Source organism: Pistacia vera, unplaced genomic scaffold (assembly GCF_008641045.1).
Source record: "Pistacia vera cultivar Batoury unplaced genomic scaffold, PisVer_v2 Contig322, whole genome shotgun sequence".
NCBI classification, from domain to species: domain Eukaryota; kingdom Viridiplantae; phylum Streptophyta; class Magnoliopsida; order Sapindales; family Anacardiaceae; genus Pistacia; species Pistacia vera.
Window position 1 is genome coordinate 329,886 of NW_022196138.1, and position 9,940 is coordinate 339,825.

The window sequence follows — 9,940 nt, forward strand, 5'->3', positions numbered from 1 at the left end:
ATCTTTAGTTATTAATAGTTTTCTAATACACAAAAAACAAAATGCGTTTTAGGATCCATATTTAACTGAGTCATATTTGGCACACTTATTTATTCTTAATTGCTTAATCATAAGGTAATGGTTTTGTGATTCCAGACTATGGATTTTTTTTTTTTTTTAACTATTATGAATCTTGTGCTTCGAAACCATTACTTACCATACAATTTATAGGTCCAAATCTCTGAAAAAACAAGCAAACATAAAACAAATATTACAAAGAATGGACATTCGAAACAACGAAACAAACTGCCAACAATAACAAAAGCGAGACTTTCAATTCTGAAGACACTTGCAAAAGCAGAAAATAAACAAGCTTTGCTACTATTGGGAACACATTTGTTCTTCATCGAACATGATACATATATGGGATTACAACTATTGATTGCAGTTTGCAAAAAATATAACGTGCAAGTAATATATCACACTATCGTTGCTCTGCTTACTATACATGACAACAGAGGTATACAAATTCTAATGAAATTAGTGAAACTACCTATTCATTTCTACAAACTGAAATATTGCAGGAAAGAATTCAAGTCCCTGACTCCAACTGCCATAATTCTCACTAAAAGATGAATATTTGGGACTTGCAACAAGGAGAATCAAAATCGTATACACTAGGACAGATCAACGTCACCATTGTCGGACCGTTCGTCACAGCCACAAAATTAAACCTAAATACCATAGTTAGTGTTAAGCAGGGTTGAATCCACAGAGAGCAAGACTAATGACCTAATGTATATTTGAGTTAACGAAAGAGAAATTGGCAAAATGATTGATTAAAACTAAGGAAACTAATTAATTGCAAGAAATTAAAAGCATCAAATAAATTGCTAACTAAAACACAATATTAAAAGCGTTGTCGCTACGGGTTTGGTTTGACTCAAGACAAACTCTCACAATTCCTCTCCTCGCTCTTCAATTTCCTAAACCTAGGCAAATCAATAAACATATCTCTCGACAATCTAGGTATAATCTATCCTGTCTCCCCGTCGTCTTAGTTACATATCGATTGGTTAAAGATTATCATCGACTAACCGAAAAACGCTAAACCCTTAAACAACACTAGTTGGTACAACGTTAACAAGTACAACCTATCAACTTGTATCATCCAATCAACTAACTACACAACAAATGCATTCCTAGTAGAAATGATATTAAACGCTAATACAACTTGATTGCAATCAGTACCGAAGCAGTTTAAAGTCATAATCAACATTCAATAATCTCAAACCGACATTCAATTATGCGAAAAGTTATATATCAATAAACGTTCTCAATGGACATTATCAATTCAGTACGTCGAGCATCAAAATAATATTAAAGCATCGCAAACAAACTGAAACAAAAACAAACATAATATGAATACAAGAAACTTAACCAAATGTCCAACAGTTGGGCTCATTCAACTAGTTGAGAGCTGATGAGGAGAGCAATGGAGTCAATCTCGATCTCGCTTACACTGTAACAGACAACCGGGAACTCAACAGCTCATGGTGGTGTCGACGGAGGCTGAAACGGTGGAAACGAAGCTGATCATGGCGGAGAGGAAGTAACCAACAGCGATATGATGCGAAGAAGGGGCGAAAATGACTAACGAACAGCCCAGAATACAAACAGTCGCACTCGCCAAAAAACGTTAATTTTTCGGCAGGTCTTCCAAAAAATGGTGGCAGAAATGGGATCCGAAGGTACCGATGCCGAAGGTACCGATGGAAAGCTCTAATGAGGGGGAGTTCAAATAAGGTCTTGGGGAGGTAAAAGGTCACCGGAAATGAGCAAGATCTCGGCTGAAAGATGAAGAGACGCAGTGGCAAGATGGTAGATTTCGACGATTTTTGCGGCGGCTAAAGCTTGGAAGTGCTAGATCCGGCCGCAAGGAAGGAAGATCAAGTCTTGGGGAGCCCAAACGTAGCCAGAAAATGGCCCAACACGGCTGGAATGTGAAGCATCACCGGAAAACGCGACGTGATTTGCGGTGGAGATGCGTTATCACGGTGGTGATGACGAGATGGTGATGATCTGTGCACGAGGAAGATGAACCGTCGCCAGAGAAGCTCATCAGAATCTGATCGAAGAAGGTGAAGGGTTTTGGTGGTCGGCAGCCCCCAATCTGTGTCTTTGCACTGCACTTTTATACAAAATATGGCAAATTTCCATTTGGTCCTTGCATGATTGAAACATGACAAAATCAGCCCCTTGAAACATGACAAAATTAGCCCCTTGAAACATGACATTTTACCCCCTAAACAGCATAAATGAGATAAAATCACCCCTAATCCATAAACCACAACCTAATATCAACTCACGCCATTTCCAAATTCATCCCAAATATGCTAAATTAGTAAGAAAAACTCAAAATATGATTTTTATACATAAATTCATAATTTCTCTTAATTGTCTCTATATAACTTCAATTCAATTACATATGGGATCTTTTTATCAATAAAATAGAGTCACTTTCATGACTCTAACACACTGCCCAACTTACTCTTTGCTCGTCCTCGAGTAAAGTAAAAGGAACTCTTTCAACATTCTTACCAAACCATACACAACCATATTCATCAACACCCAAGGCATTCAAAAGGTAAAGTGAAGAATCTGAACACAACAAGCAAACCCTAAATAAAGAACTAAAGTTTTTGTCAAGATTTGTCTATCTCCATTCAAGCTTCTCAAACACATATTTCATATTCATATCACAATGTTAAAATGTCATGCAAAACTCCCCAACTTATGTACATGCAACATAATGCTCATTTTCCACACAAGATTTTGAGATATAATTTCTTTTTCATTCATCACCCTTTTTTTTTTTTTTGTTTTTTTTGTTTTTTTTCTTGTCTTAACTTCTTAAGCTTTCTAGAAAGTCCGTGTAACAGGCTTTAGGTCAATGACTCCCAAACCAAACGGCTATAGGGCACTAAATGTAAAAAACTCCTCGGACTTTCTCACCCGAACCAACTAAGCTAAAAGCCAAGACTTATATTTATTTATTTTTTCTTTATTTCTTTTTTTATAAAGCTCATGATCTATGTAATGACTTCTTAAGCTTTCTAGAGGACCCATGTAATAAGCTTTAGGCCAACAGCTCCCAAGCTAGATAGCTTTAGGGGATTGGGTGTAGAACACCCCTCGGGCGTACTCACTCGAGTCAACTAGGTTACAAATCAAAACCAAATCATCAAGCAGGATTTAAACACTTTTAACACATGCAAGATAATAAATGAAAATTTGCTCTATGGGCATGTAAAGTATGTGGGAGACTTGCATAAACACTAAAACCCATGACATTTACACAAAACGGTGTCTAACCACAATTATGGACAAACCTAGCACAAAATAGAACCAATAGTTCAATGTTTAAAAACATGTTGTAACAAACCATTTTCAAAAACCTCACAAAACCTTTCAATTAGCACCTCAATTGCTTCTAAAATGGTGATTATGCATGAATTCATGAATTTTTTTAAAAATAACTCACTTTAGTTCACTTTTGGACTTACAAGAGTAAGATTCAACATATTTTCAACAAAAAACAACATCATCATGCCACAAAAATTTAAGCACAATCCATTCAACACACAATCTCCACAAAAGCATCATCAACACTTCACAAAAATATCACAATCTCCACAAAAGCATCATCAACAACACTTCCCAAAAATATGATCAACAACATACTCCACAAAATAAAAATCAATCAACACTCCCCAACTTAAAATGTCATTGTCCTCAATGACCCACAACTACAAACATCCTCCCCAACTTAGCATCAAATGATCTCAAATGGCAATATGATCAATAACATTAAAATTGTTCAACATATTTAAAAAACACGAAATCTAACAATAACAGCATATAAGGTGGAGAGATACAACCTGAGAAACAATGGTGGGGTTGTCACCAACGGAGTTTGTGGAGCATGCATAAGCGTAGCCTTGGACTAGTTAATGAGTTTCCAGACATGGCAATTCCTGCAAAGACAAAAACAACAAAAACATAAAAGCAATAAAAATATTTAAAAAGGTGGGTTGCCTCTCACAAGGGCTAAGTTTAAAGTCTTCAGCCAGACTTGGTGTAAACATAAAAGTTCAAGGTGGTTGAAACATTGGCAGTGCCTTACATGACCCTCGCTATTCAACAACAAGTAGGGTATCACGAGGTCCCAAGAAGACATATTTGAATTTAATACGCCATTTCCATGTGCACAAGTCTTTTAAGAACTTAGCATAGGCAGGTATGAGCTTAATGACATCTAGAAGTGGAATACCAATCAGCCCTTGTCTAAACAACTCGACTATTTCCTCCATCCTAGTAGTTTTCTTAAAGTTGGATGCATTATTTGACTCTAGGTATTGAGGACAAGATTCTATTGGCATGTCAGATGCAGGGGATGGTTCTTTCTCCCCAACTTCCTCATTTTCATGTCTTGGCACACGTAACTCTATGGTTGGTTCTCTTTCACTCATCTCGGCTTGGTTTCCCTCTAAGCTCTCTTTCTCTCCAAACTCAGCATATAATTCCCTCTCAAGCCTAGCTTGTTCATGACACCCCATTTGGTGAGGTGCACCTTTGGGTTATTTACAACTTGACTCAGCAAATGACCTTCCTATTTCTTATAAACCACTTCAGCTATTTGACCAATTTGGGTCTCTAGCTTACTAATAGATTGGGAATGTAATATCTGATAATGCTGCTCTAAGTCATTGAATCTAGCATTCATGTCATCTTTTTGTTCTTGCATGGTTTGGAGCATTTGAGCCATCATTGATTCCAATGAACTTGGCACTGGAGGCTACTGGACGGGGGGCGGGATCCTAGGTTGGGCAGGTGGTTGGACTGAATACATGTCCTAATAATTGCCTTGTTGATTGGAAGAACTATATGGCATATTATGGGAGACATTTTGAGATTGTTCCTGCTTCCATGCAAAATTAGGATGGTTATGCCACACACTATCAAATGTGTTCGAATACGGATCATTCCATCTCTGGAAACCTTGTGCATCTTGCACTTGCTCCTCAAAATTGTAGAGAGCTAGTTCCTCAAATGTGTACTCAACAGCTAAAAGGTCTGAAGGCATAAAAAAGACATCCTGACTTGTCCTATCGGGGGGTGGTTACCTAGAAGCTTGCCCTTGTATGGATATGAATGATAATCCGTGGATTATACAGTTTTCTTTAGTCTTTTTATTCGGATTTCAAGTACTTTGTGGTGCATTTTGACCTGAATTGTTGTTTAATTCTTTACATTCTGTGTTTCAGGTTAAAATGGACAATTTATGCAAATAAGGACAAAATTGAAAGTTTTTGACTCAAAAGTTAGCGGATCTCAGAAGTTATGAGAGTTTTGAAGCAGGATAAAGCACGATGAGGCTTGTTCCAAAGGGAGAGCATTGAAAATCGAAGAAGGAATCGAAGAAGCAAGCAAAGTGGCAGTTCTGTAATTTCAGAACTCGTAAATTAGCTTCGCCCCGGCGAAGATTTTTCCTTCGCCGCGGCGAAGTACGCTAGACGCTCCAGATCTGTTTCTTTCTTCGCCGCGGCGATGGTCATTATTTGCAGTTTTGTTAAACGCACAGTTTCATTTTGTGCGTGTTTTTGGGCAAGGTATAAAAGGAAAACTAAGCCTTTTGTCCAAGAGTCTTCGTTTTTAGGTTAAACAGCTTTTACATATTCTTTGGATGAGTTTTTGATGCGATTTTGGATTGTAACAAGGGTGAAGATTCGATTCTAACTAAGGGATTCATCTTTTGGGGAGATTTCTTATCTTTTATCTCAGTTTCATTATGTTGAACTTGATTATTTCTGTTTTTCGTTTTTGTATTGTTAATCTAGCTATGAACTAACCATTTTTGGGTTAGGGTTTTGATTGTAGTTTGGATTTTAATGGGTTAAGTGTTTGATTGTTTTACTTTCATATGAGAATGCTTTGGTTGTGTGTTTACTCTGAGTTTTAATGGATATTGTGATGAACATGATGAGATTGAGAAATGAGTCATGTTATGCTTCTTGGGTAATCACCATTATAATATTGGATGCTAGAGATAGATTCAAGAATTAATGAAATCATTTTAGGATTCTTTTGCTTAATGAGTTCGGAATTGTTAATCTTCAAATTGTTGGGTGCGGAAGGTTAATAAGGATGAATAGGAAAACATAGCCCAAGAGGGTATGTTAACATCTTAGTGAGTTCGATTTACAACCATTGCGTATGAATGTGATTGTAGTGTAATTTTTAGGTTTAACCCATAAAATCCAAATGAAGTCAAAACCCTACCTATTTTACTTGAATTGATTATCCGAGTTTTAATATTGAAATCTTAGTTAAATTTTAGTTTAAAATTTATTGTTAAGTTTAATTGCAATTAGCTCCCATCAATCCAAAGAAGTCATTTGCTTCAACTTGATAACATTAGTAGACTTAGTGCTTAGCTAACAATCCTCGTGGAAACGATACTTTACTCATCATTTTATTGCTTGTGCGATTAGTATACTTGCTACATATTGCATGTTGTAGGAAACACGCATCAATGAACGTGTCAAATTGATAGGCTAACGACTCCAACTTGGAGTCTATATCGTCCAAAGGAGAAAACTCATGAATGCCACCATTCCTCAGCGGCTGCCCTATGATAGGAATCCTAGAAGCTAGATGGTTGTGCATGAAATAAAGGCTATCATCCACCCTACGTACTTTCTATTTTCAAATCCAAGGGTACTAAAATTGGTTGATACGACTATCTACCAAGCATTCATCACAAGTGTACCAAAGGTTCCACTAACAACCACAACATCAAAATTAAAAGAAAAAGAGAAAGAAAAAGAACTAAAAGCAAATTCAAAAACCACACATAAAGAAAAATAAAGCTAAATATGACAACACCCTAAAAAAAAAATCCACGCAATAAACAAACTAAAACTAACAGTCAAACAAAAAGAAATTATTACTAAATCAAAAACTAAATCATATGAATAAAAACAAAATATGCAAAACTAATACAAACACGCAAACTAAATGAACACGAAACATGCAAATTGTTAGTAAACGGTCCCATACACGCAGTGGAAACAAAAATTATAATTCAGGGATCGTTTACATGAGCCAAGATCAAGGATATAATTTTACAATTCATATTAAATAAAATCTACAGGAAAAATAAATCCGAGTTTAAAGAAAACAAACGCACGTTGAAGGCTCCTCTAAATTTGTTGACGAATGTTTTGCTACCGATCCAAGTGTATGATCGAACCTGCGTAGTCCACACGAAGATAATCTCAAAAAGAACCAAAGAGGGATTTGCTAGATCCTCTTTGGTTTCAAGATTAGGAAGAAAGCAAATCAATTGAATTGATTTTAGGCAAAGGGTGTTTCTGCCGTGGGAGTGATTGAGAGGGCGGCTGTGTGTTTTTTTTTTAATTTCTAAAAGAAATCAATTAATTTATCAATTAACACACACATTTTTCTTTTTATAGTTAATCAATTTGCCCTGATCCCATATGGAATAGGCTTGGGCTCCAACCCAAACGCCCGATGTTGCCAAACACTCCTAATTTAATATTTTATTTTTCCATCATTATCTCAATTAAAATCAATTTATATATATATATATATATTATATATAATATATATATATATATATATAACATTTAACAATAATGAAATAATATTTAAATATGTGCGAACACAACATTTAAACGTAATTTCATTATTTAATTTTTCTAACAAATTAATAAAGGCTACGACCCAGCAAATTTAATTGCACTGTGAAATTACAAAATACCTTTCGCCTTAAAAGACGAAAAACACCTCTTTCATCTTGGACCTAAATGTCTTCTATGTGTGTGACCCATAGGCTCCTTATCATATCGGCAATGTATAGTATCGTGATTAACACAATACGTCTCACTAATACAAGACCAAGATTGGCCCTAGCAAGGCATCATGGCCACCCAATAGATTCGGATTCAGCAAAGTAGCTACCTGTCAACGATATGGTTACCGTGCAATTTGATCCTTTCATCATCATTATCTCGACGAGACGAAGGCATAAAAATAGGTCAATCTTCGATTACTCTCGATATTAGGTATTCAATTTCTGGACCAATGACCCGTATTATAAACTGGATAGAACAACAACTCAATCCCACTGTGGCCACGTTTAACGTCATTGCCATATATTAAATTGCGCCGTGAGATACTTCCCATACCCGGAGTGATGAATCCTCTGTCATACCACATAGTCTTGATACACTCCTGATGCAGCCAATCACCACCGTATGACAACTCTGAAAAGAACTGCGTTAGGCTAGTGTCAAACTACACCAATCGGTGCACAAGGCGCTCCGGTGATCTCAAGTTAAGGATCACATGCATCACCATTGTTAGAGGATTTGTTCCATAGACACTGGGGTACCATCCATATGGAATCCTCTGGTGGGTCAGTCCAGTGAACTTGCTGCGGTGTAATCGCCTACAGCAAGCACCCATGTGTTGCACCAGGTTGTCACCAAACAACCTTGACAAGTGAGATCAGTCACTGACTTTCGACAGGTCGTTCAACACTATGATAGCCTTACGTATTATCTGTGCCTTACTTCAGAATAATAACTAGGGCTACGGACATTTCTAAATGGCCACCATATGTGCTCATAGGGTTCTCACTATCAAGATTTGAAACACTTGATACCCTCGTCACGGTTCTACCATTCTAAGGACATATATCAATACATATTGCAATAATAATGATTTACGCGATATAGAATAAAATGTCTTTTATTGATTAATGAACATTATTACAAAGAGTCAATTCTACAATAATTGATTGTCTCTAGGGTATCTACTCTAACACAAACATCACACAAATGATTAACAAGAACTAAAAAGAACTAAAACTAAAAAGATTAGAAAATATCACAATCGGGTCACGCTTAAACTTTGATGCACATGACACATTGCAGCACTTCCCCAATTGAGATCCTCCTGCAAAATAAAAACAAACACGAATTAAATTGTCCTAATAAAAATTCAAGAACATAACAAAAAAATTAAACTTAAAAGTATTTACAACCCAAACACACAAAAAGTCAAAAACACGTTGCTCCCCGACAACGGCGCCAAAATTTTGTAGGACCGGTCGTCATGGCCAAAAAATTAAACCTAAATACAATAGTTAGCGGTAAGCAGGGTCGAATCCACAGAGAGCAAGACTAATGACCTAATGTATATTTGAGTTAACGAAGGAGAAATTGGCAAAATGATTGATTAAAACTAAGGAAACTAATTAATTGCAAGAAATTAAAAGCATCAAATAAATTGCTAACTAAAACACAATATTAAAAGCGTTGTCGCTACGGCTCAAGACCAACTCTCACAATTCCTCTCCTCGCTCTTCAATTTCCTAAACATACAAGGCTAGGCAAATCAATAAACATATCTCCTGACAATCTATGTATAATCTATCCTGTCTCCCCATCGTCTTAGTTACATATCGATTGGAAAGATTATCATCGACTAACCGAAAAATGCTAAACCCTTAACCACCACTAGTTGGTACAACGTTAACAAGTACAACCTATCAACTTGTATCATCCAATCAACTAACTACAAAACAAATGCATTCCTAGTAGAAATGATATTAAACGCTAATACAACTTGATTGCAATCAGTACCGAAGCAGTTTAAAGTCATAATCAACGTTCAATAATCTCAAACCAATATTCAATTATGCGAAAAGTTATACATCAATAAACGTTCTCAATGGACATTATCAATTCAGCACGTCGAGCATCAGAATAATATTAAAGCATCGCAAACAAACTGAAACGAAAACAAATATAATATGAATACAAGAAACTTAACCAAATGTCCAACATTCGGGCTCATCCAACTAGTCGAG